The sequence below is a fragment of the Mus pahari genome, chromosome 9, assembly GCF_900095145.1.
Source record: "Mus pahari chromosome 9, PAHARI_EIJ_v1.1, whole genome shotgun sequence".
NCBI lineage: Eukaryota > Metazoa > Chordata > Mammalia > Rodentia > Muridae > Mus > Mus pahari.
Genome location: NC_034598.1, coordinates 19403893 through 19410828, shown reverse-complemented (window position 1 = coordinate 19410828; position 6936 = coordinate 19403893). Strand labels below are relative to the sequence as shown.

Below are 6936 nucleotides of genomic sequence, written 5' to 3'. Positions count from 1 at the left end.
TCTCTCTCTCTCTGTGTGTGTGTAACAAGACTCGAGTGTTCTATTAGCCATTTATGGTGGTTCACACCTGTAATCCTAGCACTTGAGAAGCAGAAGGACCACAGACTGGAGGCTATTGTGAGCTTCCTAACAAGACTGTCTCAAAAAAAAATAGTACTTCTATTCATTGTAGACTCAAAACCACAACTCCCACCTCAAAGGAGAGAACAATTTATCCTGTAACGAACGATGAGTGGCCACGGTCCAGTTGCTCCCCTTCTGTGGTCCAGTGTGCTAACAGTTTCGTGAAGGTTTTATAGGAACATAAGATCATTAAGATGGAACCAATGTATGATACAGGTGTACTGCTTAATTTCAAATGTCAACTTGCCTTAACCTAGAATTACCTCAGAAAAGAGATTCTTTTGTTTTGTTGTTTGTTTTTGCTTGCTTGCTTTGTTTTGTTGAAATGTATCTGGCTGTCCTGGAACTCACTTTATAGAACAGGCTGGCCTTGAACTCAACCTGCTGGAATTAAAGGCCTTTGCCAGCACATCCAGCTCAGAAGGGAGTCTGAATTGAGGAACTGTCTGTATCAGATTGACCTGTAGGAATGTCTTTGAGACACTGTATTCTTAACTGATGTAAAAAGAGGGCCCAGCCCTAGGAAGTACCATCCTTAGGTGAGTAGTCCTGAATTATATAAGAAAGCTAGCTGAGTATTGGCTTGTAAGCCACTCAGCAGGCAGCATCTCCCATGGCTCCTGCCACACTTCTTTGGCTGGAAAGTTTATTCTTGGGTCAGAGTTAATTCTGGATGGAATAGCAGGTGTACTGTCAAGTGACTGCTGTGACTTTCCTCAGTGAAGGATGAGGACCTGGAATTGTAAGTCAGATAAACCCTTTCTCCCTCAAAGTTGCTTTTGGCCTGGATATTTTTTTCAACAGCAGAAAGGAAACTAGAAGAGGAGATTACAACACAGCTTGGAACTCTCTGCTAAAGGCCTCGGATGCTATTGTGTGACATTCCTAATGTTTGAGTTGGGGGAAGCTAGTGGTCTGAAGTGTTAATACATTCCAGAAGGGACTTAAGAGATGACTCAGCTGTTGAGAGCGTGCACTGCCTGTCTGGAGGACCCAAGTTTGATACCCAGTACCAGGGAACATCCAACTGTCTGTTTCTCCAGCACCAGCCTAACGCCCTCTTTTGGCCTCTCTAGGAAACTGCACTCACATGCACACACCCACACAGAGAGACACACATATACCCCTAATTAAAAATAATAAATAAATGCATTCAAAAAAGCTTCACCAGCTAGTCACAAGACTATTCAGCCAGACAAAAAGGTTGGCCAGAAATACTTTTTAAGGAGTTTAAAGGTGGCTTAAGGCAAACTAGGGTTTGAAGCTGTCCTATTCCTATCTTCACAATCAAATTCTAATCAGTTAATCAGACTTTAGTAAGTTCAATGGAAAGTATGGTTTCTTTCCATGTACTTTAAGTCATTTGTTTTAAAACAGTTCTATATACCCTAGCTGGTCTAGAATGAACTATGTAGACCTGACTGGCCCTCAACAACCAAAGATCCACCTGTGCTAGGAATGAAGTCTAGTAATGTCAAGCCTGGCTGCAGGCACTTTTGATATGGTTCTTCAAGTGCACTGGAACCTTTCTTGGTTTTGTTTTCTTGGCTCTGTGTTGAGGACCACGCAGAAGGAACCACAAAGAGCTTTAGAATCATGGATGCAGCCCACTGTTTAGCACCATGGTGGGTCTCCTCAGACAGGCAGAGCTCTGGAGACCGCGTGTCCTGAGGACGGCATGCTGCTATGGAGTTCTGCTCTGCTTGCTGCCCTCACATCCCTCTGAATCTAAGAATTGTATGGAAATTCTAAGGGGGCTTCCAGTCCCTCACTGGGCAAGATCACTGGCAGTCATAATAACGGTGCTTGATCTCTCTCAGGCACTGCTGCTGAAGCAGATTAATGACTCAACCAATCTAGGAAAGAACTTAGAGCTGTAGATTGTCACCTTTAGAAAGCATTTGGAAAACTAAAATTGCTAGTGAAGCTAGATTAAGATGTTTTTGCTAAATAGATATATCTGGAGGATATCATCCTTAGTGAGTTAACCCAATGACAAAAGAAGTCACTAGATATGCACTCAGATAAGTGGATATTAGCCCAGAAACTTAGAAAACCCAAGATAAAATTTGCAAAACATAAGAAAACCAAGAAGAAGGAAGATCAAGGTGTGGATACTTCATTCCTCCTTAGAATAGGGAACAAAATATCCATGAAAGGAGTTACAGAGACAAAGTTTGGAGCTAAGAGAAAAGGATGGACTATCTAGAGACTACCCCACCTGGGGACCCATCCCATCATCAGCCACCAAACCCAGATACTAATGCACATGCCAGCCATGTTTTGCTGAAGGGACCCTGATATAGCTATCTTGTATGAGGCTATTCCAGTGCCTGGCAAATACAGAAGTGGATGCTCACAGTCATCTATGGATGGAACACAGGGCCCCCAATGGAGGAGCTAGAGAAAGTACCCAAGGAGCTGAGGGGGTCTGTAACCCTATAGAAGGAACAATAATATGAACTAACGAGTATGCACAGAGCTAGTGTGTCTAGCTGCCTGTGTAGCAGAAGATGACATAGTTGGCTATCATTGGGAAGAGAGGCCCCTAGGCCTTGCAAACTTTATATGCCCCAGTACAGGGAAATGCCAGGGCCAAGAAGTGGGAGTGGGTGGGTAGGGGAGCAGGGTCGGGGAGAGGGTATAAGGAACTTTCGGGATAGCATTTGAAATGTAAATAAAATATCTAATAAAAATTAAAAATAAAAAAATTTAAAAAGATGTTTTTGCTAGTGTCTCTGATGTAGAAAGTCTTCAGGAACAATTTGAAGTTCAGAAAAAACACTTATTAGTTGAGCTAGGGACATTTTGAGATCAGGGAACATGAACGGTGGCAGCACGTGCTGATGTGACTCTCTTGCTGAAGCTGAGTTGGGGGTCAAGATAATGAATTTCTTATATCCAATTTTGCCCTCAGCTGCCTGATTTAATAAAAATTGCTGATAGGTAGATGTGCGGTCTGAGGATTTAAAGTAGAAATGACTTCACAAAACCATAACACCACTTATAAAATTTAGCTCGAAATGAATCAGAGAACTATACTAAATAGAAAATATTGTGACGTGGCAATAGGCAGATTCCTTAAATACATCGCCAACCCAAAAAACAAAAACCAAAAAACAAAATCACATGTGTTCTAAGATACCTGAAGATGCAAATCAAAGTCGAGTCCCAGATCGCCCACACCCCACCCTAATACGTCTCCAGGGTTCCCCGTCTCTCCGCCCTAGTCTCCACCCCGCTTTTGCCCAATACCCAGCCGCGGAATTCCTGCCTGCCTGAATTATCCACTTCGCCCTAAGCCCGCCCTCGAAGGCTGTGTCCCGCTCAAGCCCCGCCCCATATCTCCGAGCCCCGCCCCTCAGACGTCTTGTCCCGCCCAAACCCCGCCCCCAGCTTCCCGAGTCCCGCCTCTCTCCTTGCTCCCGCCTCCGGCTCGCAGACTCCAGCGCCGGTCGTGGCGCGCGCCCGCCTGCGTCCGCATCCGGAAGAAGCCCCAGCAGCCCGGAAAGTTGAGGCAGTGCGCGGCTCGGGGTCCGCGGGAAGCACGAGTCCTTCGGAGGCCGGGCGAGAGCGGCGCGAAGAGGCCTGCGCGTCCCCGCGCAAGGCGGCCCCTCGAGCGGCCGCGCGCACGCCCCGCCCCCTCCAACGCCACGCGGGCCGGGCTAGGGTGACCACGGCCGCAGCGCGGTCCCGGCGACCAAGACAGTGCGTGCTGAGCCCGTAAGTGATCGCCGCAGCCTCGGGTCCCGGGGATCGTTTCCCTCCCGTGGTGAGCGTCAGGTCTCGTCCGCAACCTTTAATTTCTAAACTCCCCGCGGGACTGGGAGGCCACAGCCAGCCACCTGTGGACTAGAAGCTCATTTGGGAACCGTCCCTCCGCTGGGCTGTCGCTCTCCGGGCGGCCTGGAGGCGCGCAATGAGCGCGCACCCGCGAATGGCGCGCAACGCGGGACTGAGACGCGCTCCCCCCGACGGGGCGTGGCCGCAGCTCCCGAGGGGCGGGGTTACGCGAGCCTGGGTGAGGGGCAGGGCTCTATCCCCAAACTGCTCTTTTTGGCGCCACCTTGCAGTGGATAGTATGCAATAAAGCAAAGCCATTTTATTTGTTTGGATGCCAGAGGCAAGAGGAGAGAGAATTTGATAGTTGTACAACCATCGTCTCCCCAGACAATAAATGACTTAAGTTTGTATCGGGATGTCTGAGTTTATAGGGTGACAAACTTGTCTAATTGCACGGATGTTGGAAGAAAACAAAACAAAACAAAGAAGCAAAAGCTGTTTTTAAAAAATATCGTCCCATTTAACACTGTTATTTGCCGGCTTAACTAGACAAAAATTTAACCTGCCCCTATTAGGAATTTAAAATTCTTTGCCCGCCCTCTTTCTGCTCTGTTGGAGTTGGGTATGTTGTTAATTGTTGTTTCACATTCCTGCTCTACATTCACTTTGTATTTGTTAAATCGTAAAGATATTCCTTTGGTCACTCTTGAGGGTAGTGCTGTAATTTTTTTTTTTCCAGCAAAGATTCACATCATGAAGTACTATGATCCAAATAATCTCCTTTTTACTCTTGGCTGATTGATTATGCTATTACCTAACCAAAACCAAGTTGCTTAGTATTTTAGTGTTGGCTTACTTTCACTGATTCTCTGAAAAAATGACTTCTCTCTTAATCTCATACTAGCCTCCTGTAATTGTCAGTATTCTTGGCTTAAGTGTGATGCAACTTTATACTTGTATACCTCCCAGCTGAGCAGGTGTTCAGAGAAGGCAGAATCAGTATCCAGTATGATCCACCTAAGGGATACCAAACTGAACTTTAACTGAACTATATATAGTCTTCTTCAGGCATAGTATTTATAGAGGATGATATATGTTATATAAATAAAGTAAGTCCAATATAAACCACACCTTTGCTAAGGTGCTTGGAGCTAGTATGGAATCTCCAGGGCGGTTCATGGCTTCTTCTCTGGTACTTGTCAGCTCATTTCAATTGAAAATCTCTCTCTGTCTTTCTCTGTCTCTGTCTCTATCTCTGTCTCTGTCTCTCTGTCTCTGTCTCTGTCTCTCTCTGTCTTTGTCTCTCTGTCTCTCTGTCTCTCTCTCTCTCTCTCTCTCTCTCTCTCTCTCTCTCTCTCTCGATCTCTGTCTGTGTGTGTGTGTGTGTGTGTGTGTGCCCCTGAATGTTCTGTGCAGCACATGTCTAGGGACATCAGATCCCCTGGAACTAGAGTTACAGACAACTTCCTGTCATGTGATGCCCTTCCTGTCATGGTGATGGGATCCAAATCCAGGTCCCCTAGAAGAGCAGCAAGTGCTCTTAGCTCTGTGCTGTCTGTCCAGAACCTTCCTCTCACTCTTACTCACATCACCTTTTTAGTCCTTCTGGAATGGTTTGGTTTAGATCGTCACTTGGCTCTCCAAGGGCCTGGTACCTTTTACTGTGCTTTTTCTTTCATTTGTGAGGAGACTGGCTTGTGCATGGTAGACATTAGGAATTGGAGAAAGAATCAGGTTTAGGATTTGTGACATGACTGTACATATGAACATGAGGTAGACTCCCTATGTTTGTAAATACACTTTTGAGAAAGAAAGGCTTGCTCAGAGAGTCAAATAAGTGAAGTAAAGTATATATAATATTTCTTTGCAGTCTTATTGTCCAAAACTTAATGCTCCCTTCTTTTGTCAGTTTGCCTAGCTTTTCTACACCTTTAACACCTGCTTTTACTGAAGCCCATCATTTCCCTATGCTAATAAGAGAAAGCAGGAAACAAAACTTACTACAGTGTATAATCCTAAAACAAGTCACTAGTCATGTTAGAACTATCAATCTGATTAATGGTATGCTTTGTGTATGAAGCTGTGTGTGTGTGTGTGTGTGTGTGTGTGTGTGTGTGTGTGTGTGTGTGTGTGATAATGATGGTGATGATACATGACTGTAGTCCCAGCACTTGGAAAACTGAGGCAGGAGAATTACTGCAAATTCGAATCCAGCCTGGGCTACATAATAAATGCCAAGACAGCCTGCCCAGCAGAGATGGCCTCAAAAAAAGCCACTAAAGGCAGTGATGAGGGAGGGGAGGCCTAAAACTTCCTACAGATCACATATAAATTATAATATATTAATAAAGGGCTAGCGAGGAGAAAGATTGAGGAAAACATGAGGAATATTTTGTGCTGTTTAATACGTTTCACTATCAACCAATTCCACGAATTAAAATTAACTTCACTATCTTTTTGTTTGTTTTTAAGAAAACACTGTACAATCAGGGTCTGTAATATGCTTGTGTACATTAAGTCGTGAATTCCCAGGGAATAGGGACTACCAGCACAGGCTCCTTGCCAAGACCTCGCACAGCATGCTTCTCTGCGTGCAGTGGGACTCATGCTGAACCCAGGTGCCTCTCTCATTGGCCCCCTGGCTCTTAGAGGACTCAGGATGTTCAGAATGCACACGAATCCTGGAAAGAACCTTACCTTTAATCTGTATGTTTACAGCAATGCCATCAGTATGCTGACACTGTAATCTCTCCCACTTTTGCCACAGTGGTGTTTATGGGACATTCTTTGGAACAGCACCCAATTCCTTAATGTCTAAAACCTCTCCTGTAGATTTGCATGTATATGGCCAACAAAACACCTCTATGTTTTCTAAAGGGCTTGGAGAACACAGAACAGAATCTCTCCTCTTTAAAATTTGTCATTTTCTGGAATTAAGATGGCTGCTGCATCAGGAAGAACCTCTTGATTTTTTCTTTTTGTTTTATTTGTGCACACACAAATAAAAGTGTGTGTGTGTGTGTGTGTGTG

At 45.0% G+C, this 6936-nt stretch overlaps 1 protein-coding gene across 3 annotated transcripts in view; it reads left to right on the top strand.

Moving 5' to 3' along the window:
* Positions 1–3766: 3766 nt before the first annotated feature.
* Positions 3767–6936, top strand: part of Mcm9 (minichromosome maintenance 9 homologous recombination repair factor) — a 91103-nt gene continuing 87933 nt past the window's right edge. For all 3 annotated transcript variants that reach the window (XM_021204973.2, XM_029542134.1, XM_021204974.2), the window contains exon 1: positions 3767–3846. The gene's annotated coding sequence lies outside the window, so the exon portion shown is untranslated. The remainder of the gene's footprint in view (positions 3847–6936) is intronic.